General features: G+C 42.9%; 1 long non-coding RNA gene across 1 annotated transcript; it reads right to left on the minus strand.

The window, feature by feature from the left end:
• Nucleotides 1-2211: 2211 nt before the first annotated feature.
• LOC142823405 (uncharacterized) lies at nucleotides 2212-7569 on the minus strand. The gene is made up of 3 exons (XR_012898622.1): nucleotides 7511-7569; nucleotides 5043-5147; nucleotides 2212-2340 (listed from the first exon to the last, which is right to left on the minus strand). It is a non-coding gene; the product is annotated as an uncharacterized LOC142823405 (long non-coding RNA).
• Nucleotides 7570-25070: the final 17501 nt, after the last annotated feature.

Raw genomic sequence — 25070 nt, forward strand, 5'->3', positions numbered from 1 at the left:
TTCATCCTATTTACCTCAGACCATTTCTCCAATTTGTCCAAGTCATTTTGAATTAGTGACCCTATCCTGCAGATTAGTCGCAACCCCTCCCAGCTTGGTATCATCTGCAAACTTAATAAGCGTACTTTCTATATCAATATCTAAATCGTTGATGAAGATATTGAACAAAGCCGGTTCCAAAACAGACCCCTGTGGAACCCCACTTGTTATGCCTTTCCAGCAGGATTGTGAACCATTAATAACTACTCTCTGAGTATGGTTATCCAGCCAGTTATGCACCCACCTTATAGTAGCCCCATCTAAGTTGTATTTACCTGGTTTATTGATAAGAATATCATGCGAGACTGTATCAAATGCCTTACTAAAGTCTAGGTATACCACATCCACCCCTTCTCCCTTATCCACAAGACTCGTTAGCCTATCAAAGAAAACTATCAGATTGGTTTGACATGATTTGTTCTTTACAAATCCAGGCTGGCTGTTCCCTATCACCTTGCCACTTTCCAAGTGTTTACAGACGATTTCCTTAATTACTTGCTCCATTATCTTCCCAGGCACAGAAGTTAAACTAACTGGTCTGTAGTTTCCTGGGTTGTTCTTATTTCCCTTTTTATAGATGGGCACTAGATTTGCCCTTTTCCAGTCCTCTGGACAAGGGAAAATGAATGGTGCACAGCCACTAGGACAGTCACCTAGTGTTTGTTACCTTAGCCATTTTGGAAGATGCTTGAAACAGAGCCTCAGGGTCTGGAGTTGTTAGTGCCTCACGGAGACAACTCAGCTCCTCCTCTGCTGACCCCAGGTTAGTGCACTGACCTAGGATAGAGAAAAGGAGAAAAAGTATGGCAACATTTAATAAAACTGAACCTCTGATCCATAGATAATCATACAGGAGGATCTATGGGGTATGTTATTACCAGCTGTGTGTGAAATTTTGGCCCCACTAAAGCCAATGACGAAATTCTTGTTGACTTTAACGGAGTCAGAATTTTACCGTCAGGCTATGTCTAGACTACATCCCTTTTTCGGAAAAGGGATGTAAATTAGACGTATCGCAATTGCTAATGAAGCGGGGATTTAAATCTCCCCTGCTTCATTAGCATAAAAATGGCTGCAGCTTTTTTCGGCACGGAGCTTTGCCGGAGAAAAGCGCCAGTCTAGATGCTGATCTTGCGGAAAATTAAGCCTTTTCCGAAAGATCCCTTATCCCTCCGAAAAAGGGATGTAGTCTAGACGTAGCCCCTATGTCTGAAAGTTAACGGTAATGGCATGTGATTCATTGTGATTCATACAGGATTAAACAGGCACTGTATTCTGTGTGGAGCATCTTTCTCTGTATATCTGGTTTCAGTAGCCACTCTGCTCTCAGTATTTAAATCTAATCTCATAGTCAAGCACAACTCATGTAGATTGATCTGAGGTTCTGATTTGGAGGAGAATCCCTCCACTGAACTCTCATTGTAAAAGAGATGGGGCTGACCAAAAGCTTAGGTAGGAAACCCAGGCTCTTCACTCACTTCTAAATCATGAACTGTCTCTTTAAGGGAAAGCTGTCCTGCTCTGTCATCTCCCTCTCCCCACCCCACTCTGCAGAGCGGGGGCATATGGGCATATGGCGGGGGAGAGAGTGTGTGTGAGACAATGTGTGTGTGTGTGTGTGTGAGAGAGAGAGAGAGAGAGAGAGAGAGAGGGACATGCTGGCTGCCAGAGAAATCTTAGAAACAGTGCCTCTTTAGATAGGCACTCCGTTACTCACCATACTTCAGACTGGAGCAGCACTATTGTATGTGTCCCTCTCCCCAAACTCTGCTCTGCAGAGATGATGACAGGGGCAAAAGGGTCACCCTGATTTCTGCATGTCTCCCTGCTCACCTCCCCTCCACACACCACTAGCAGCAGATAGGATGGAGCAAGGTCGGAGAGGGGCAGCTGAACACATGCTGCTGGCATGCTTGCTAATCAGCTGAGCGCTCCAGACAGAAATTCTGGGGAGAAGGGCAGATCTGGCCTGTGTGCTATATTTTGTCCACCCTCTAATATTTGCAGATTATTTATTATTTGTGCAGTTCTCTTCCAGCAATGTACTTACAAGGCCCCAATCGTTCTGTTATATAAGTGTCGCTAACAAGACAGAAAGAATTACAGATGGAAAAAATGGTCATTACAACAATGAAAGAAAGTGAAGAGTTACTTACACCTGCTCATGGTCTCCTCACCTTGTATATTGAGAAGACAGTTGATACAGTCAACCACCCACTGACGCGATGTCGTAAGTGAAGCACAGGTATATGGTGCTAACAGCCCAATCAGCGATCCAAACTGATCAAAAGTTTCCTGAGGCTAATTTTAAAAGAATGAAGAATGAAAGTTCTCCGGCTATACTGGACATTATTTGCCTTCCTTATTGTGAACTCCATTACTGTACCTGGGTACAGCACATTGGAAAACATAATCCTTGTTGTACATGCAAATTGATGGGGTCTAAATTAGCTGTAGCACTCAAGAAAAATCTCAGAGTCATTGTGGATAGTCCTCTAAAAACATCTGTTCAACATGCAGCTGCAGTTAAAAATGCTAATGGTATGTTAGGAACCACTAGGAAAAGGGATGAATAATAATATGATAAATATCATCATGCCACTGTTTCAAATCCATGGTACACCCACACCTTGAATATTGCAAGCAATTGTAGTCCTCCAACTTAAATAAAGTTAGGTTATAATTGGAAAAAGTTCAGAGAAAAGCAACAAAAATGATATGGGATATGGGACAAGTCATACAAGGAGAAGTTAAAAGGACTGGGACCATTCATCTTAGAAAAGAGATGCTTACAGGGGGGTTTGATAGAGCCATATAAGATGATCAGAGATGCAGGATATGGGTGTCCCTATATCTCTGACTGCCTGGGGCTGGGACTGGACAACAGGGGAGAGATCACTCAACAATTGCCTTGTTCTGTTTGTTCCCTCTGATGCATATAACACCCACCACTGTCAGAAGACAGGCTACATGAACCATTTGTCTGGGGGATCCAGAATGGCCATTCATGTTTTATGTTCTTATCCGATTAAATAGAAATAGAAATTCAACTTTAACAGCGATAGAAATGTAGCTGTGTTAGTCTGGAGTAGCTGAAGCAAATGCAGGACAATGTAGCACTTTAAAGACTAACAAGATTTATTTATTTATTGATTTATTTTTTAAGATGGTTTAGTAGATGATGAGCTTTCGTGGGCCAGACCCACGTCCTCAGATCAGGAAGTGGGTCTGGCCCACGAAAGCTCATCATCTAATAAACCATCTTGTTAGTCTTTAAAGTGCTACATTGTCCTGCATTTTGCTTCAACTTTAACAGCCTGAGAGTATAGGAATGCATCTATGACACTGACACAGCCAACCTATGTGTGACCACAATAACTTAACAAGCGGCACTGCAATTGTATCAAGACAAGTCACTTCTATGTTATTTCAAAGGGTGTGTCTAGACTACTGAGTTTTGTCGACAAAAGTGGACTTTTGTCAACAAAACTATACCTGCGTCTACACTACCGCTGAGTTCTGTCAACATAACGTCGACAGAACTCAGCAGTTTTGTCGATGCTGGTAAACCTCATTTTACGAGGCATAACACCTTCTGTCGACAGAGTTCTGTCGACAGAAGGTGTTATTGCATGTAGGGTTGTGTCTAGACTACAGGGTTTTGTCGACAAAGCAGCTTGTTTAGTCGACAGAACTGAATGTGTCTAGACGCTCTTTGTCGACAGAAGTTTTGTCGACAGATACTGTCGACAAAACTTCTGTCGACAAAACCCTGTAGTCTAGACGTACCCAAAGAAAAGTCCTAGACTAGCGATCACCAACATTATGCATTTTGGTAATAGATATGAAAGGTAGATGTTATGTATTATTGTCTGTATTTATATCTTGCTAGAAGTTTAACATAACCAAATTAGCTTGTAGATTCCAATTCCTTTTCATGTCTTAATTGCCTTAATTATATGCAACTGTCTTCAGTTAACCTTAAGATCAAAGATATAAGATAGTGCAAGAAAATAGTTTGTACATTGCCTTCAGCTTAACTATCTGTGTTGTAATGGAAGACTACGATCGGCTAATTACTTTATGTGAATGACTATCACCCATTTACCAGTGTATGCGTAGGAAATAGAAAATTAACTTCAAAACAAAGTACGACAGGAGATCTGCATGACCTATTCTTTCTCAGGGAGAGATCCTGCTTCGACAATTTCTGTGAGGAGGCTTGCCAACCGGCTAGAATAGCTATAAAAGACAAGTTATGGGACTGATCTTCTCTCTCCAGTCTGCTTAAACTTTGAACAGGGGACGTGTAAGCCATAGGACATAGATCTTCCAAATAATTATTTGGAATAGTCTGGGAAATGCATGGAAAAACTAACAGCCTTTGCATCTAAACTGGCTTTGGATGTTGACCGGTTAGCATGATTCCAGAGAGACTTTTACAAGCCAGCCGTTTATTCCACCATGGTTGTGATCCTGAACTATGAAAAGTGAAAGTCATTTTAACAACTATCTATCACTTAACCATTTGTAACTCTCTTCTTTTTCCTTTTAACAACAAATCTGATATTCCGTTATTAAGGATTGGCTGATATTTAGGGAAGACCTGTGATTCATATTAACCTAAGGATAAGTGTCTAGTCCTTTGTGATTGGTGATTATATTAGACTTAGTTGTCTAGATGGGAACCAAGGTCTGGAATGCCTAAAGGGTACTATTGTTTGGTATTTTGTTAACCAGAGTAGAAGCTCTTTTCTTACTGGTTTGGTGAATCTAATTATAAAATCACTAGTCTGGGGAACTGCCTGCCCTGTTTCTTACAGTCTGGCCTGAGTGCTGTCACAGCACTATTATGGAAACCTTTCTCTTATGGAAGCAGAGGGATCTTACTCACTTTGAGGCCCCAGCTGCAGGCCTAGTAGAATTTCTCATGCATTCACGTTGAATGTCAGATTTGATAGAAGTTGGGAAGTCAGCTCAAGGAAGAGTAGAACTATACTCACTGTGCTATTAACTATCTCCTGATAGGCAGTTAGCAGCCAGACACTGGCCTGCAAGGTCCTTTCTCTCTCCCACTCCTGCCCTGAACTGAGCCAGGTCTCTAGTAGCTGTTGGCAAAGCAGGAGAATGGACAAAGTTAGTACCAGAAAATCCCTCCCAAACGTTTCTTTTAAATAGGTTTGATTGTCACTAAAATCCCTCTCCAAAGCATTTAACTTCCATATAGCAAAAGATTTATATGTCTCCAAAAAGAGACCCTTGTCTATACAAGTCCCAGGGACCAGATTCACCTCTGGTGTACGTAACTCCATCAAAGCCAAAGGAGTTACATGAGAGATGAGTCTGGCTCTGTGTATGTGAGGGCTTCTGTAGACTGTCTGATGGCAGCTGTCTAGCACATTGCATGCAGTTTGGGGTCCGGTGCTGTGTTCTCTTTCCTGGACAGCTTCTCCCATGCTGAGTGGCAAATGACAGAGAGGAGCATTTCTTTTTATTTAGAGCAGAGAAGTCTCCCCAGCCCAGCTCCTTTTATAACTTTATTTTCATACCAACGTTGCACCTAACTCCCCTCCCCTCAGCTCTTCAAACTATTCTGTTTATGTCTGAAGAGCAGGAAGTCTTTGGTGAATGAGTTTCCATACACAGAGCTTAACTCAATACTAATTCATTCCTTTTACGAGAGGTGATCAGTTCTCACTGGTCCTCTTGAATTTGGTTACTGCGCTGATGATTTTCTTTCCTGTCCATGTAGTGTTAACTATACTGGAAAAACTAGATCTCAGTCCACCACTGGCATAAAATGTCCCCTGCTATGAGATAGATACATAGAATTTACTAGCTAGTGGGAAAACACTGGCTGTAGAATCGGTGTCTATTTCTTACAAAGCCTTTCTGAATATTGACCTAGGAGAGCTATTCCATTTCATTAGGAGTGCACAAATCATAAAATCATGGATTAAGGATGGAAGGGACCTCAGGAGGTCATATAGTCCAACCCCCTGCTCAAAGCAGGGCCAGCCCCAACTAAATTATTCCAGCCATGGCTTTGCCAAGCCTGGCATTAAAAACCTCGAATGATGGAGATTCTTAAGGGAAGAGAATAACAGAAACACCTAACTGGTGGGTCAGAACCCAGGCTTAGGAAAACCCCAGCACAAGGGGACACAAAGAAGATGGAGAGAGGCTGTTCTCAGTAGTGACAGATGACAGAACAAGAAGCAGTGGTCTCAAGTTGTGTGTGTGGGGGGGTGGATCTTAGGAAAAACGATTTCACGAGGAGGGTGGTGAAGCACTGGAATGGGTTACTGAGGGAGGTGGTGAGATCTCCATCCCTAGAGGTTTTTCAGTCCCAGCTTGACAAAGCCCTGGCTGAGATGATTTAGTTGGAATTGGTTCTGCTTTTAGCAGGGGGTTGGACTCGATGACTTCCTGAATTCTCTTCAAGCCCTATCGTTCTATGATTCTATAAAAGAGTTCCCTGAACTCTTTTCAAAAAAATTTTCAAAAAAGAACATTTCTTCTTTTTATCTCTGAGGAGAGCCACTCAGACTCTGCCCAGTGGAAATAAATATGCAGAACCTAGAGGGAGCCATTCTGTTTGTTCTGATGCCCCAAGCAGCTTGATCATTCTGTGCATAGTGAATGTGAGTCTATCTATAGGCTAAATTCTGTTCTTCCTTACACCAAACTAAATATTGATCAGCTCTACTGATTTCAGTTTAAATAAGAGCAAATGTGGCCTGATGAGAAAGAGTTGCCTCCTACTTTCTTTGAGATGGGTAGGATGAAAAAGAGGCAGTTGGTGAGTACTGCCATAAGCTCCCACTTGGTAGCTAAAGGGCCAGGCAGAGCTAAGATCCTCAACAACTTACTGTAAAGTTAATGTATATCATGGATCCCATCATGGAACTCTGTGTCTGGAGTCCATGACTCTGCCCATAGCTGGAAATACCCATTGAAAAGATTTTGAACTAGTACACATAGAACAGAGAATGAAGTGTGCAGCAAACTTTTCCAGGTTCTAGACATCTTGATGTAGGCTGCATAACTTCAGTGTTTTGCTAATAGTTTATGTATGCTTCAGCAGCCACAGGATTGGGCACCATTGTGTTCTTTGGAGAGTCTATTTATAAAAAAGATGTGCTTCCTTATACAAGAGCATTTCACTGAAAGATTGTGTTGTCAGAATTTTCACTGACTTGCCCGAGGTCTAAGTAATGTAGGTCGCACTGTCAGATATAAATATCCAGAATCAGATTCTGGTCTGTTACACTTGTGTAAATCCAAAATAATGCCACTGAAGTCAGGGGCATTACCCTGGTTTTACACGAATATCACTGATCAGATTCTAGCTCTAATCCTTCAGTCCAGCTGCATCCTTGAGCATCCAAAGCTCCCACTGAAGTCAAGGGGAACAATCAGCATGCCAGAATGGCAGAACTGAGTCCTAAGTGTTAAGAACTCTCCTTACCAGATTTCTGGTGGACACATCGAACTCTCCGAATACATAGGCGACCATATCCCCTGCTGCACAATTGTCCACACTTCCTGAACTGAGCAGCTTCAGGACAAAATGGAGAGCTGCCATCCTCACCTGCAAGGGTAGAGATTATGCACGAGTTATTATTATCTCTTCTGCATGCAATATGAGACAGGATATGAGAGTCCTTTTGCTTTTTCTTTTATCTCTTTGGAATAGTGGCTGAAGTACAAATGATTAACACATCTGTTATGTAAATTCCTTGCAACACTGGCTACAGAAGTACCATGCAAATGCCAGTTTTCACTTTCAGGTGACACTGAAATTAGGAAAAAGGCAGCATTTTCTCCTATAAATGGAAACAAACTTGTTTGTCTTAGTGTCTGGCTGAACAAGAAGTAGGTCTGAATGGACTTGTAGACTCTAAAGTTTTACATTCTTTCATTACAGTTAACAAAAAATATCTACATTTGTAAGTTGCATTTTCACGCTAAAGAGATTGCTCTACATCACTTCTATGAGATGAATTGAAAAATATTATTTCTTTTGTCATTTTTACAATGCAAATGTTTGTTATAAAAATAATATAAAGTGCATAGTACACACTTGTCATTGTGTTGTAATTGAAATCAATATATTTGAAAATGTAAAAAACCACAAAAATATGTAATAAATTTCAATTTTTAATCGCATTAATTTTTAGTTAACTGTGATTAATTGAAACCCTATTAATAATCTCAGCCTAAAAATGTGTCTCGTTGCCAGACTCTCCACTGAGTGAAATACTTCCCAGATATTAACAGCAATACCACTATTCCACACACAATCTTACCTTAGCACTCTGATCACTGAGAGCAGATTTCACTGCCTTCACAATCAGAAACTTTCTAACTCTTGTCTCAGGCACTGAAAGATAAGGAGAAGTGTGCAATATAGTATATCTTTGTTCCAAACACTCATGCTCCACATTAGAATGTGTCCTGTGCCCTATTTAAGAGTACTACCAAGCTTCACTCATATACAGAATCAGCGGGGAAAATATAGGACCAGACTCTGATCTCAGTTACACCAGTCTAAGTCTGAAGTATTTCCACTTCTGTAAATAGCACCATCATACTATCCTGATGGAAATATTGTGAGAGAGTTAGACAAATGGAGGTCAGTGAAGTTAGTCTGTGTTTACCACCAGTATAGCAGAATTCGGAATCTATTCTAGAGTGTCTAATACTTATTCAGTCAGGAGTACTATTTTGTTTTTATCTCATTATTATTAACATGCATCCGCCACAAGATTACATTTGTATTTGTACCTTGAAAATATTTTAGGCTACATTCAGCACTTAATTAACCCTGTTGATTTCTGTGTGACCACATGGGAGTAACTTAGAGCAGCACTGGGTCCCTTTAGTGAATTTCCAACCCTCTGGTGAGCATGCATCTAAAAGGGTGTCGCAAGGAGAAGGGAGAAAAATTGTTCTCTTTGGCCTCTGATGATAGGACAAGAAACAATGGGCTTAAATTGCAGCAAGGGAGGTTTAGGTTGGACATTAGGAAAAACGTCCCAACTGTTAGGTTGGTTAAACACTGTGAAAAATTGCCCAGGGAAGTTGTGGAATCTCCACCACTGGAGATATTTAAGAGCAGATTGGATAGACACCTATCAGGGATGATCTAGACAGTGCTTGGTCCTGCCATGAGGGCAGGGGACTGGACTTGATGACCTCTCAAGGTCCCTTCCAGTTCTAATAATCTATGACTATATGACTCTATGTGTTGCAGCAGGGGCAGATGACCGTTTTGCGGGGCCCCGGGCAGCATAATTCCGCGGGGCCCCCCCTTTGCCACGGCGCATGCACAGTGATGCCATGCTCATGCGCGGTGGCACCACGGCGCGTGCGCGGGGCTTTTTGAAGCGCGGGACCCGGGGCGGCCACCCCGCTCGCCCTGCCCTATATCCGCCCCTGTGTTACAGATCCTCTGTGCCCCATTTGCAGAGATGATGAGTATGTTATAGCCCTACCATGCCTGCAAAGCCTTGGTTCTTTAGATCAACCTATAGCAGCTCATGCTTTTAGCTCTGGATGTCCCCAACTCAACCCCCAGCACGATGGCGATGATCGCAGCAGTCACAGTTACTCCTGTGTTACTTACAGTCAGCACCAATAATAGCTGTGAGCAGATTCAGGGTTGCCACACGAACAGTCTCATTCTCAATCTTCAGCTGCGAGTGCAGAAATGCTATGAGGTCATCAGGAGAAGAACGGGCTGCAAAGGAAGAAATCACATCCTCACTAACAACTGAAAGCTCATTCTTACCACACCTACAAAAGAAGGAAGTTACAAGGACACTACTGTGTAATTTGGAGTCTCTTCCCCTACCTAGCAGTAGGATACAATAGCACAGCTCCATTTGATTTTCCATGATGAGCTGCTGAGTTGGAGAACAGATCTGTGGGAAGAAGAGAAGTGATCAAAGGAAAACTAATCAGAACAAGCAACTGAAAAGAAGAGGCTCAATTAATTTCTAAGCACTCACTTCCTACCTTTCCAAATAGAGCTCTGAAGCCAAAATAAATGGTACTGACTGCACAACAAGAATCAGAAACAATGACCGAGACACTGGATAACAGAAGTTCATGCTTTCAAAGTGTTTTTAGCAGCAGAGCTAATTGAATCAAGACTTGACCCTTGGTAACTGGTTCAAATGGTTAATTATTCCACCATAAAAATGTAGGCCTTATTTGCAGTCTGAATTTGTCCAGCTTCATTTTCTAGTTATTGGCTCACGTTATGCCTTTCTCTGCTAGATTATTACATATGTTTCCCCACATAGATATTATAGACTGCAATTAAGTCACCCTGTCACAGGATAGGTCCTCCCCATTTGGATGGGATCAGTTTTTACTATCTAACTCTAACTCCCTCTAATAACTGGCTTATGCTAAAATTGCTTTACAAACTGAGCTGGATTTTAGCTAATAAAATGAGACCACTATCTGCTTATTCTTAAGCCAGCAGAAACCAATAAGGCATGAGAAGGTCTCCGGGCTCTTCACTAGCATTCAAAAGATGTTTATTCTTAATATGCTTCAGATCTGCTGTGCTTAAGCTCAAGTGATACAAGAACAAGTTCCCCTCACCCGGTCGTGCAGAGCACTGCAGATGGCTTGAAATTTCCCTTCAGGTAGAAGGATCTTATATTCACCAGAGACTTCCAAGAGCTGCCTCAGACTCTACAACAGAGGGTGAAAGTTAGAAGGTGGGCATACAAAGGAGCAATATGCAATGACTGAAGCAGGTTCATGGAATTCATAGATTCCAAGGCCAAAAGGGATGATTGTCATCAACTAGTCAGGCCTTCTGTATGACACAGGCCTTAGAAATTGCCAAAATAATTCCTAAAGCAGAACTTTCAGAAAAAAATCCAATCTTGATTTTAAAATGATCCCCTTGACTCTTGGTAAATGGTTTGAATGGCTAATATCCCACCACTGAAAAGGTAGACCTTATTTCCCATCTGAATGTCTCCTGTTTCAGTTTGGAGCCACTGGATCATGTCATGCCTTTCTCTGCTAGGTCATTACCTATATTTCCCCATGCAGATATTATAGACTGTAAGTAAGTCACCTGTCACAGGGTAGGTCCACCCTGTTTGGATGGTATCAGGTTGTGGAGGAGTTAAAGAACTAAGGCAGCCCAAGTGACCTAGTCTCCCCAACCACCATAGCAGGCCTGGTTCTTAGAGCAGCATTGCCTAATAGTCAGGGTCAGTGCAGCAGCCCTTTAATGAGGCTCTTCAGCTCAATGACCCAAGCCCTTCCAGGTACGACCGTGCAACCTAGTGCTCAACCACCCTTTGGGGCAAACCAGTGTTGCCTAGTGGCCAGCCCTTCTCCACCAGGCTCTACCTACTCCACAGGGTCCCAGCCCAGGGCCTTGTCTTGCAGCTCAATGGGGTTTCTTCCAAAACATGCAGAGTCAAAGACTAATACCTCAACTCAATAATGCTTAGTTCACATAGATTACTTCCCACCATTCTTCTGCAGCAGGTCATCTCAGTAACTCCGTGGTCTCTCCTCCATCTGTGGCATTGGATGGTTGTGGGGGGGGGGGGGGTCAACTGGAACCCCAGGCTGGCTGGTTTCTGCATCCTAGGGCACTGGCAGTCCCTCCACAAAAGCCTGCAAAGCACCTCTGCTCCCTTCAGCTGTCAGCCTAGACAGAACTGAGCTGCTCCCTTTTATATCCTGGTTCCAGTTGGAGCATTCCCAGCAAGTATGAAGGGGCATAGCCCACAGATCATGATTAGCCCCCGCTGAACCATGCATGGGGGGTATCCTCTGTCACAAACACTCCCCCTTAAGAGGGTGTCCATTGGTGGACCTTCCTCTTCATCGTCTCCTTCCACTTGGGAGAAGTCTGTGTTTGCATGAGCCTTCCCTGGCCCAGCGTAACATACAGAAGTCATAGGGTTGGAGCGGGAAGTACTACCTCATGATTCAGGCACTGGTGTCCTTCATGTTATTAATCCATCTGAGGGGTGCATGGTTGGTGACCAGTTGAAAGGGCTTCCCCAGTACAGGATATCCCAGGGTATGTCTACACTACAGCGCTAATTCGAACTAACTTAGTTCGAATTAGTTAATTCGAACTAAGCTAATTCGAACTAATGCATCCAGACTAAAAAAACTAGTTCGAATTAGCGTTTTGCTAATTCGAACTAGCATGTCCACATTAAGTGGACCCTGAACCGGGCTTAAGGATAGCCGGAAGCAGTGCCGGCAGGGCATCAGAGGAGGACTTAGAGCGTGGAGCTGCTGCCTCAGGCTAGCCGAGGGCTGTGCTTAAAGGGACCCGACCCCCACCCCGGACAGACAGTTCTCAGGGGTGCCCCTCTTGCAAAGCAGTCCTGGCTTGGAGTGCTCTGAGTGCCCACACTGGGCACATCACAGCACTCGGCCATCAGCCTGGCTGTACTTGCCGCAGGCTGCCATCTGGGGAGAAGGAGCAATTGGGGGGCTGCAGGAGAGCTTCCACCCCCAGAAGCACGCAGAGCCAGCCCAGTCCTCCCCATCGGGGGCTCGTACCCCATTCCTCCGTCACCTCCTTCCACTTACCCTTCCCTAGCCCCCCTTCCTGATGTACAAAATAAAGAAAACGTGTGGTCAAAAATAGAATCTCTCTTTATTGAACAAAACTCGGGGAGACTGGGAAAAGGAGGTGGGAGAGGGGAAGAGAGAGGGTGGGAGAGGGGAGGGCAACTACAATGATCAGAGGTTTGGAACAGGTCCCATATAAAGAGAGGCTAAAGAGACTGGGACTTCTCAGCTTAGAAAAGAGGAGACTGAGGGGGGATAGGATAGAAGTCCATAAAAGCATGAGTGGGGTGGAGAGGGTGCATTAAGAAAAGTTCTCCATTAGTCCCCATAATAGAAGGACTAGAGGACACCAAAGGAAAAGGATGGGTAGCAGGCTTCAAACTACTAACAGAAAGGTGCTCTTCACAAAGCAAAGATTCAACCTGTGGAACTCCTTGCTGCAGGAGGTTGTGACGGCTAGAACTAGAACAGAGTTTAAAGAGAAGTGAGATAAAGTGATGGAAGTTGGGTCCATGGAGTGGTATTAGCCAGGGGGTAGGAGTGGTGTCCTTGCCCAAAGTTTGTGGAAGACTGGAGAGGGATGGCACGAGACAAATGGCTTGATCACTGTCTTCGGTCCACCCCCTCCAGGGTCCCTAGGGTTGGCCACTGTCGGCAGACAGGCTACTGGGCTAGATGGACCTTTGGTATGACCCAATACGCCCATTGTAAGCTCAGGGCTCAGGGTTGGGGGTCTCAGTGGACCACCTTCATTTTCATGCACACCTGCTCCTAGGTGGCCAGGCTGGCAGCTCTCCTGCCCTAGACGGCCACTTTTCTGTGCCTAGTGCGGAGGTCGTGGACGAGGTCCATGATGTCCGCAGTAAACCAGGCGGGTGCAGTCCTGGGCAGGCTCCCGAGAGCCGCCAGCCTGGTCCCGGGAAGAGGGGGATGGCTGGGTGGCAGCGGGTGGCTGGCTCGAGCCGTGCCAGGTGCAGGGTCTGCTATCTGGGTGCTGGCCAGCCTGTGCCCCTTTAAGAGGTCCGGGGCCGGAAGGGGGGCAGACTAGTTTCCCTGGTGTTGGCCAGAGTGGCCACCAGGGAAAGCTGGGGAGGGCTAGCCTCCCACTAGTTTGAATTAAGGGGCTACACACCCCTTAATTCGAACTAGTAAGTTCGAACTAGGCTTAGTCCTCGTTCAATGAGGTTTACCTAGTTCGAACTAAGCACACCGCTAGTTCGAATTAAGTTCGAACTAGCGGAGCGCTAGTGTAGCGCCTATCAAAGTTAATTCGAACTAACATCCGTTAGTTCGAATTAACTTTGTAGTGTAGACATACCCCCAGGGTGTAGATCACCCACTTGATGGCCAGGGCCTCCCTTGCTATAGTAGGGCGGCAGGTCTCTCAGGAGAACAGCTTGCAGCTGAGATAAAGGATCTGGTGCTCCTTCCCACCTATTTCTTGAGATAGTACCACTCCTGGTCCTACCTCCGAGACCTCCATTTGAAGGATAGAAGGCTTTGTGAAGTTGGATGGGATAGGACCAGCTCTTGGTTCAGCTGTTTTCACAGGGTCTGGAAGGCTTCCTCACAGTCTTCTGATTACTGGACTTTCTGTGATTGAGTGTTCTTCATCAGGTCCAATAATAGGGTGCCCAGTGTGATGAAGTTGAGTACTAAGCAGCCACTGTGTCTGAAGTATTGTGGCACCTATTTCTTTGTCATGGAGGTGGGGCAGTCACACAAGCCTTAGACCTTATTTATCAAGGAGCTATAGTTTTCCCCTTCCTACTGTGTTCACTAAGATGGCACTTGCCTGGATTCACAGTGAGTCGTGCATCTATTGGGGCTTACAATACCTTGCTAAGATGTCAGAGGTGTTTCCCCCAGCTGGTGCTGTGGATGACAATATTCTTAATGCACACGGCTGTATATCGCATATATGTTTGCAATATTTGGTTCATGAGCTGCTGAAAAGTGGCTGAGGCTCTGTGCAGCCCAAATGGCATCCTGCTGAATTGCTATAAGCCAAGCAGGGTGTGGAAGGCACTCTTCTCACAGGAAGCCGGTATCAGGGGTATCTACCAATATCTGTTGGTCAGTTCTAGTGTGGAAATGAACTTTGCATTTCCCACTATATTCCTCCTTGAGATTTCCCCATGTATGCATCCCAGTATCACTTCAGCTTTTTTGGCCACAGCATCGCATTTGTAGGTCATGTTCAGCTGAGTATTCACCAAGTTTCCCAAAATATTTTTCAGAGTTACTGTTTCTCAGGAAGCATCCCTCAACATGTATGTATCACCTACATTGTTTTGTTCCTAGATGCATCTATTTACATTCAGCCATATTTAAATGCACATTTATTGTTAGCACCCAGTTTACCAAATGATCTATATCACTCTGAATCAGTGAGTTGTCCTTTCCATTATTTACCACTCCCCAATGTTTATTTCATCTGCCAATTTTATCAATGATGATTTTATGTTCTCTTCCAGGCTATTGATAATGAGATGACAGTCTAACTCCTTCCTGTACCTACACACTTTTCTTCTTTGCTGCTTGAAGCTTCCAGGATAGCTCTGATGAAATCTACATATTTTACTACATTTAGGCTCTTGTGTAGTCCTCTGATACTTTTAGTCAAGTCCATGAGACATTGATTCCCTCAAAGTCATGGGCATTCCAATCCCAAAAGCAACCACATATTCTGGACCAGAAAGCCAACATAGATTGGGAGTAAACCATGGAGGAAATGGGGAGGGGGGAAGGGCAGCAGGGTTGTGGCCCTGGATTTGCTGCTTGGCTTGTACTGAGCCAGCTCACAGAGACTGAGCATGCTCAATCATACTACTGAAGCCAACTGCCCTCACTCCATCCTCTCACTATCAGCAGACAAGAGTTACCTTGGTCATGTGATACTGAGGGTAGATGAAATAAGAGAGACAAGGTGGGTGAAATAATATCTTTAATTATATTATCTCACCCACCTTGTCTCTCTAATGTCCTTGAACCAACACAGCTACAACAGCCCTGTACACAACGGTAGATGAAATAGACAGTGATTTTATATCTATCTAGTTATAGAATCTAAAGCAATGCACTTCAGGCCTTCTTAGTATTAATTTTCAGCTACTGGCAGTTTACTTAATACTGCCTAGAGACAACACACAGCAGCCCCTGCTCTGAGGAGTTTATTTATAATCTAAAAGAGAGACACAGAGTTGATAGGATGTACCAGTAAATCACAAGGAGGGAGTATCTTATGGGGCGGGGGGGGGGGGGGGGAGGGAAAAGGTGTTTTGTTTCTTACCTCCTTATCATCTCCAGAAACAGAAGATACTTTTCATGAGAGGCTTTTACCTACAAAACTTGTCACCTGGGTCACCATGTCTATAAAATCAAGACTTGTGTGTTTATCTATTATCTAACAAGTCACTATGTAGACCAGGAAACGCCACTGGTAGCAGCTAGTGCAGTTCACCTATGCGCACACATTGATAGTTATTTTAATAAGTATCTCACCTTGGTGACATGAAAAACATTAACATCCTCTTTATATTGCTCAAGAAGCCATGGGATCTGTTCGAACACCTTATCTTGATGCTCTTCTTTATGCAGGAGGAGGCTCATCATAGTACCAAGGGCTTTGATAATGGCCTGCTTGAGCTACATAGAGACACAGAATTTATGTTCCTACAAATTCATTCAATATCATGCAATGGGCCCATCTTTTCTACTGCTGACGAGTGCAATTTCCCTTTTCCACTGTTGAAACAGCCCTATCTCAATATTTCCTGGTAAAGAGTTAAGACTCATGCATGGCTTCGTCTACACTGGCATGATTTTCTGAAAATGCTTTTAACGGAAAAGTTTTCCGTTAAAAGCATTTTCGGAAAAGCACGTCTAGATTGGCAGGATGCTTTTCCGCAAAAGCACTTTTTGCGGAAAAGCGTCCGTGGCCAATCTAGACACGCTTTTCCGCAAAAAAGCCCCAATTGCCATTTTCGCGATCGGGGCTTTTTTGCAGAAAACACTACTGTGCTGTCTACACTGGCCCTTTTGCGCAAAAGTCTTTCGGAAAAGGACTTCTGCCTGAACGGGAGCAGCATAGTATTTCCGGAAAAGCAGTGACGATCTTACATGAGATCGTCAGTGCTTTTCCGGAAATTCAAGCAGCCAGTGTAGACAGCTGGCAAGTTTTTCCAGTCTAGACACAGCTATGGTGTTGGTTTCAGAATTATATTCTACTGCACCTCACAACTTTCCCAAGTGGGATATTTCCCCAGATTAGTATGCACACTAAACCAACTCATTCCTGCTGTAACTCTACTGGAACTGAATAGACATCTGCCAGGAATGAATTTAGCCCATTCTCCTATATTCATCTGCATGTCAGGTGACAAAACTGGAATCTATGTACACTATGTACAGACAGAATTTCCATGAGATTGTGACATTATAATCTTTTTTAAATGTTTTACATCATACTCCGTTCTATCCCAAAGAACCTGCCATTGAACTCCATCATCACAAAGAGTGCCATACACAGAGAATTTAACAATACAATTTCTCATAAAGGTTTAGAAAGCCTACAATTCTCACCTCCAAATCTTCACATGTGGTCCATTTGCTTGTCACATGATGATAGAGGGGAAGAATTTCATCACAGAACTGAGATTTACCCATTTTGGGAAATGGCCACTTTTCCCAGTTACTAAAATATACCTTTACTGCCCTTGACCATTTTTCCAGAACTGCATGGAAGGAAAAAAGACAGGCAATATGAAAAGGATGCACTAGTAATAAGGATACGTTGTTTTATCAGTGAAGACACCCAGGCTTGTAGTTTATTACAATTCCATGCCCAATTCAGGAACAGCTGATGAAATCCAATAACAGTTTTGAATGATTTCTCTTCCCTCCTTTCCGTTTCTTGTTTCTCAAAAGGCTTTCTTCTCTTTTGTCTCTCTCCATCTCTTTTTAATTCCCATCATTTGAAAACATATTTTTTTCTCCCTTGTTCCCTCTTAATTAGAGCTGATTGTAAAGGTAGTTGAAATTAAATTAAAAGTATTTACTCTTGTTTTTTTCAAAATTTCAAATTACAAAGATCATTCACATGTTTCAAAAATCAACAAATTTCAGCCACCTTTTTAGCTGCACAAAAACACTGAACACATCCTGATTAAAACTGTCATTGACATTTTTTCAGTTTAATATTCCATCAACTTGGAAAAAAATATGAAAAATGTAATACAAAAACAAAATATTTTGACCAGCTGTTTTCTGAATGATTCATGTCCTCTGCAGTTATTGCTTATTTAGCCCTAAAACTGTATGATTTCCTGTTGGGTTACAGTTTGTCTGAAAGATGTTCAGTGCCCCTAACTCCTATTAGCTATACTGAGATTTGACAGCATTTTGCCCTAAAATTAGATGCACCCGCTGCCCTTGAAAGGAAAATTAAGGCTCAATCCTATGTTCTATGAAGCTAATGGCAAAATTCCCATTTATCTCAAAGGTGCAGGATTAATCCCTTAGGCCTGATCTACACTAAAGGGGAAAGTTGACTTAAGGTACGCAACTCCAGCTATGTTAATTATGTAGCTGGAGTTGACGTATCTTAAATCGTGTTTTCAGACTGTCCACACAGTGGAAGGTTGACAGGAGTGTTATTCCTCATGAGAAGCAGGACTACCGGTGCCAACGGGAGCACCCACTCAGTTCGAATTAGTGGGGCTTCACTAGACCTGCTAATTTGGACCCTGGTGATCAACTGCAGCAGCATTGATCTTCTGCATAGTGTAGACTTGAGCATCAACTAAAAAGCAAAGGAAGAGAGAAGTGGAGAAGACCAGAGGACAGAGAAAGAGGGTGAAAGGAGATGATAATTAAGCAACTAAAGAGGAGGAATGGGTGGAGGGGTGGAAAACGGGAAATTTTTAAATGTAATTCAGTCTGTTGCCTGCACATTCTCCCCCAGGAGTTTCCCGGCACATGGGCAGCATCAGCTTTTGTTTATTTTTAAAATATCCACAAGTCATAAAGGGCCTGAACTTACAAATGCTCAGCACCTCCAGCAAAGTAAGGAGTACTCTCAACTCCACTGAGTGCCACAGGAGCATGAGGACTCAGCCCCTGGTACAATCCAGTTCAGAGCCTGTTTGTAAACGATCAGTCACTTAACTCTGTACCAAGGCCCCTAAATATCCATTTTGGACATCTACAATAAGTGCTGGCACTTACCACCACAAAATGCTTGCCTCAGCCTGCTCTCGTCGTCTAACATCCACATGGAGCTCATGCCGTACAGGGTCATTCCCACAAAAGGAATGCACTTGAGTGCTGAAAAGAAGGACCAGAAGAAAAGGAAGACAGACAATTGACTGTTATCTGCCTTCTTACTATCGCATTTAGAAACACCGCTGGGTCGGATGCTATGGGCTCCTAGGTCATTTTGTGCTGCGTACACAAATGATAAGGCAGAAGTAAAAAATCAGTGGGGGATTTACCCTGAGGAGGAGCATTCTCCACCAATGTGCAGCTGTGCCAGATGCCCAATCCTCTCCCAGAGTAGGAGAGAGAGCACTGGGGAGGGATGAGAAATGGAATGGAGAAGAGCTCCACTAGACCTGATTTTCCTCAATCCTGTCCTTTAAGAACTTCAAATGGGGCATAAGAGCTTGCACCTTGGTGTGGATAGCTCATGGTCTAGCAACTGGAACCAGCCACATCAGTTCATCTCATGCCCCCCAAATAGCACTCTGTGTAGCTGTACAGAGCGTGAACCTCTGTCCTTAAATGGAAGACAATAACTTTGAAACAAAAGATGGAAGTTGACCTACGATAGGCTGATGATAGGTTGCCCAGCGTAATCAAAGTGAACACGTCAGACAGCTTCAGTGGATTCAGATGACATTGAAGCTCATACATCACCTCACTGAAATAGCAGCGTGCCAGAGCCACTAATGTGTTGCTCGCTGCCACTTTTAGTTCATTTGTTGCTTCCTTAAAAAATACAAAAAGAGAGAGACTGAAGTGATTAAAGCCAACTACACCAGCCAATGCTGCTCAAATGAATCAAGTTCTTATTTCTGTTTTCCACCCAACTTTCTGAGAACAGAATCATGAGTCATAAATAATCATTGAATCGTTTGGCTAAACACTTGTCAGCCTTTCAGTTGTTTGCAAGCTGCTTAGACTATTCGCTATTAGCTATTTGTGGTGGATGATTGGCTATCATAGTGACATGATATTTTTCCCTCAGAGGAGGTGGGCAGCTTCAAGATATTCAGAGAATTTTCCTGAATAAACTATACCCTAAATCCAAATACTGCTTCTTTTGGAAACAGCTCCGATTCTGTTTAAAGGTTTCATCCTGCTGCTTAACACCATAGTATCAGAGCACCTTCCACACAAAATCAGTATCAATAATGAAATCCCTAGGAGACTTCACAAAATACTTGCTTGTTAAGAAACGGTAGGCCTCTCTGCATCTGATATATGTCACAATATCCTGACCTTACAAAGCACTTAAGCACATGTGTAACTTGAACAAGATGAAACTAGTCACATGCTGCTTAGGACCTGGGATTTCTGGAGGACGGTGTGGGGATCTGTGGGCCCCTAGCAGTCATTAATCCTGGAGTTTCAGTATATAGTTTACAAACAATGTTTTAATTAGTTTAAGCTTTCATTCCTGTCATTAGCATATAGGGAAAACTAACTTACCTGAGTATCAGAGGGGTAGCCGTGTTAGTCTGAATCTGCAAAAGCAGTGAAGTGGGTCTTTGACCACAAAAGCTTATGCTCCAACACTTCCGTTAATCTAACTTACCTGAGTCTCTCGCATGTGCTTTGAGGCAAGTGTTATTATTTTGCTCAGTAGCCTTCTCTTTAGGACCTGGGCATCCTGCTGTAATACTTTCTCCAGGATACAGTAAATGTCTACTCTGTTTTTCTGGGGACAAAACATAAAAGAACAATTGGGGGAAATGTTTCCTTGATGACAATATAGTAATGCTATAAGCTAATATAGTAACGCAATATAGTAACACTTACGCTAATAAGCTTCTGCCCAAAAGAGTTTACAATCTAAACATGAAACAACTAGCCCAGGCTAAAAGAGCAGATCAATAGCCAGGAAAATAATTCAGGTCTTCTGATTCACTATCTGGAGTCCTCTCCACTAGACCACACTGATTCCACAGCCTGCATACTCACTCAAGTAACCCCTAGTCTTCATTTGTATAAAACTTGCTATGCCCTCCACAATCACCCCAGCTAGCAGCATTTCAGAAGAAGCTGAGCAATTTACACACTTTTTAATCAGAATAAGGGCCCTGCACTGCCCCCTTATCCAATTTTGTTTATTATTATTATTGTTTTTATTATTATTATTATTGTTATTGTTGCTATTGTTATTATTAGCATCATGCCTTTTTTTATCCACTCCAGACAGAATTTGTAAATACAATGATAAAATACCCAACTCCTGCAGTAAATCTTCTGCAGCTTTTAGGGAAAATTAGCTCAGGAGTTACCTCTACATTGACAGTAGCACACTTGAAGGTCTCTTTTATGGGGTCCATCAAAGTTCAAATTCACAGATGATACTAAATATGGAGGAGTTGAAGGTATGAGTTGTGACAGAGAAATAATAAAGAGGGGCACAGAGAAATTAGAAACCTGAGCAGAACAAGACTGATTTCAGAGAACTGCAAACTAGCGCACCTAGAGAGGGGGTCAATATAACTGACATAATGAGAGGGAGAAAAGTGGGAAACAACAAGTGACCTGGAGTGACAGTGAAAAAAAAAGTCAGCCATCTGGGTTGGGTTTGTTACATACAGGAATCTTGTCATAAAGCAGGAAGACAACAGTTTCTCATTGTTCATCTGAGGTGCGACTGCTTCTGGCTTATTTCACTTTTTTGGCACCACATTCCCCAGAAAAGATCAACAGCTTGGAAGTAATTCAGGAGAAAATTTTAAAAAGTGCAGGGAGGCCAGCAGAACTGACTTTTAAATAGAGACCTGCAACCTCTATGGGATCTGACCTCATGCATCAGGGTGAGGTTGGGTGGGTGTAGGGGAGCCTGCCTTGACAATAAATGGCCACGTCTCCCTTTAACACGTGCGGATCTCTAACAAGCAAAACCCAGGCCTGTCTCAAGTCTGGTGCACATAAGCATGCAGGCAAGGTCATGGGAGAAGCTGTGAGAGGAAGGAATGTTTTGCATAACAATGCAGATGAAGCATGGTACGTGAGACTATGTCAAGAACACATGGCAAGCAATCTTGTACAGGTACTTCTGTTTCTGATAACCACAAATTACAGATGCAGCCATACAACTGTCAACTATGCACATAGCAGCAACATCCTGAGTGACAGGATGTACTCCAGCTAGGGTATTGGGCATGTTCCATATCCTACACAATACGTAATCAATTGGTAAATATTATTAGAACAACCAAGTCTCGCTTTGCTATAAAATGGGCTTAGTAAGAACAATCCGTGGGAGGGAATGAGCAGGATTGACCCACAGGTACTGCTCGATGTAACTAGAAGTAAATAGGCCCTTCACACCGGTGATCCAGTGCATGGTGTTCCAATGCATGGGAAGAAAAGGAACCCTGACCTCTTGCCTGCTACTGTAGGTAGCATACGGGTGAAGTGTAAGTGAACTAGTCTTTATTATTGTATTATAGTAGCTCTTTTATTAATTGCTTTTGCATTGCTTTGCACTATATTCTTGCTTTAGAATGTATGGCATTTAAGGTTTAAATTGTGTAGTAATTGTTTTTAAGGCTTGTAAAACTTAAACAACTGTCATAACTGCTTAAAGCTTGCAATAAATAAGAAAGTGGTTAAGTATCCCTGGAGTGTCCTGGTTTCTCTTGGATCTAAAATAAATCGTATCACATCACAGTGGGAAAACAACTGGACTCCCCTGGGCTCAGATCAGGTCAGCTCTCCTCCACAGAGTCAGCACAACCGTGACTGCCTACTCCAGCCAGCCACCACCTCCTTGCTGCATAGCATGCACTGTGGAGTGAGGATGCTTAGGAGTCAGTGTTTCTTACCCTGCAGCACGTACATTGCACAGCAGGGGGCAGTATCAGAGACCTAAAATTTAGACTTTAACATCAGGAAAAATGCCCCAGCTATAAGACATCTATCAGGTTATTACATCGTCTTCATTGGAAAGTGGTGGAAACCCAGTCACTAGGAGCTTTTAAAATTGGTTTGGCCCAAAAAAATGAAAAAGGCACTGCTGGGAAATTGGATGATCCAACAAGCCTTTCACATCTGTCTCCTGTGAGTCTATAACTCTGAATTCAGGCAGCTGAAGGTGTGAACTGCCTGCTAAGGTCATAAAGCACTTTGGAATGTTCAAAGCCAATGGTTGGCTACACATTCCAGTGGTTGTGCTTTTAAAGGATGCTGCTGCAAACTGCTATTATTACTGCTCTAGTGGGGAGAGGCTCTGCCTCTTTCCATTCATTTTTAAATGTAAGGAGGATTTCTAATTGAAAATCATAATTGATAACTTATGAATGCAAGCGCCCCACACTATTCAAGCGAGCCAGAAATGAACTGCTTGTCTTGGCTTCCTGGTACTTGAAACTAAAATGCCTTCTGTGTTGACCCTTAATAGAGAAATGGACTTTGCTGGATGCGAGTATTAATAAAAGAAAAAGGGGGTTGGATTATTTAAGAACCCTTCAGAGCTATATCCCAATCATATGTCATTATAATTAAGAAGTGTTGTCTTGGGTTTAGAGCAGAGAGTCAGTTCACATGGGTTTTATTCACCATTCTTCTACTAACTCACTATGTGGTGTTGAGCAAGTTATTTAATTCCCCATGACACAGCCCATCAGTAAATGGGGATGTTTATCACTCTCCCAAAGGTGCTGTAAAACCTAATTCATGCGTAAGTAGGTAAGTGCTTTGAGGTTTTTGGATGAAGATGCTAAAGGAGGACAAAATACTGCTATAAGAGATTATAGATACCCCTACAGTGCACTTTTATAATCTACAGCCCATGTACTCCAGTGTGTACAAAAGGACAGTGCTCCTCTGAGTGTCTCTTTATTATATCATCCTGATCTGTAACAGAATTTTGCATGATGAGTTTTGCATGAAGACAGAAGGGTAAATACTGCTTACACTGAAGGTGGGCTGAGCCAAGTTCTGTATTGAATTACTTCCATGAAGTCAAACAGAATTTGGAGTGGAAACATGGAAAACAGATGTGATTTGATGAAACTGCCCTACCTCATCCTGCTGAAGTTTTTCTAGCAGAACAGTCACAACGACAGCCAGTTTGGTCTCAGCTATCTTGACAATCTGAAGGGCAATAGAGGCCTTATCTTGATCGTCCATATGGTCCAGGAGGAAAACAACCTCGCTGTAAACAGCTGAAATTAAAGGAAAGGATTCTGCTGGTTATCATTGATGTTGGGATTCAGTGCTTGTGTCTTTAATTCACTATCTAGTAAAGACTCTGTAGGAGACCAGACATGGTGATAAGTGGACCTGGGAATCATGCAAATCCTTTTCTTCCCTCATGGTGACCATGTCTGTTTGCAGAGCTATTGTGGGAGGACGGATTATAATAAGGAAAAGCTGCTCCTTTTAAATAAGATCCCCACATAAAATAATCTTTTCCACCTTTACTATTAATTTAGGCATTTTGATAGCACACAGAATAATTTATAGCCAAGATTTTTAAAACTGGGTGCCTAAACTAAAACTCCTCAATCCATATTAACACGCCTACATCCTGATTCAACAAATTAATCACATGCCTAACTCAATGCCAACAAATAAATCTAAAGTTAAACACATGCTGAAGTGTTTTGCTTAGTCAGGGTGTCATTTCCAAAAGTGCTGAGCACCCAGAATTACCTATGGATGGTGCAAAGAACTTCTAGGGGTTCAGTATCTCTTGAAAATCAAGCCACTTTTTAAAGACCCCACTGTATGAATTTAGAAGTCAAACTTTATGCACTCTGTTTTGAAAAAAGGCTTCAGTTTTATTTTATGGTAATTTAAATACTTGCAGAGAAGACACATGGAATAGGTATTTGTCCAGTTGCCTCTAGAGACCCTAAAAGATTTTCCCCCAATGCACAACTTAAGAACATAAGAACGGCCGTACTGGGTCAGACCAAAGGTCCATCTAGCCCAGTATCCTGTCTGCCGACAGTGGCCAGCACCAGGTGCCCCAGAGAGGGTGGACAGAAGACAATTATCAAGCGATTTATCTCCTGCCATCCCTCTCCAGCCTCTGACAAACACAGGCCAAGGACACCATTTTATCCCCTGGCTAATAGCCTTTTATGGACCTAACCTCCATGAAATTATCTAGCTAGGTGTTTTCCATGGGTAGGGTGATTGCCCCATACCTTTATGTGAAGCCTCAGAGATTAAGTCTTGGTAAGTCTTGCTCACATAGTCAG

This window comes from Pelodiscus sinensis, chromosome 33, assembly GCF_049634645.1.
Source record: "Pelodiscus sinensis isolate JC-2024 chromosome 33, ASM4963464v1, whole genome shotgun sequence".
Lineage (NCBI taxonomy): Eukaryota > Metazoa > Chordata > Testudines > Trionychidae > Pelodiscus > Pelodiscus sinensis.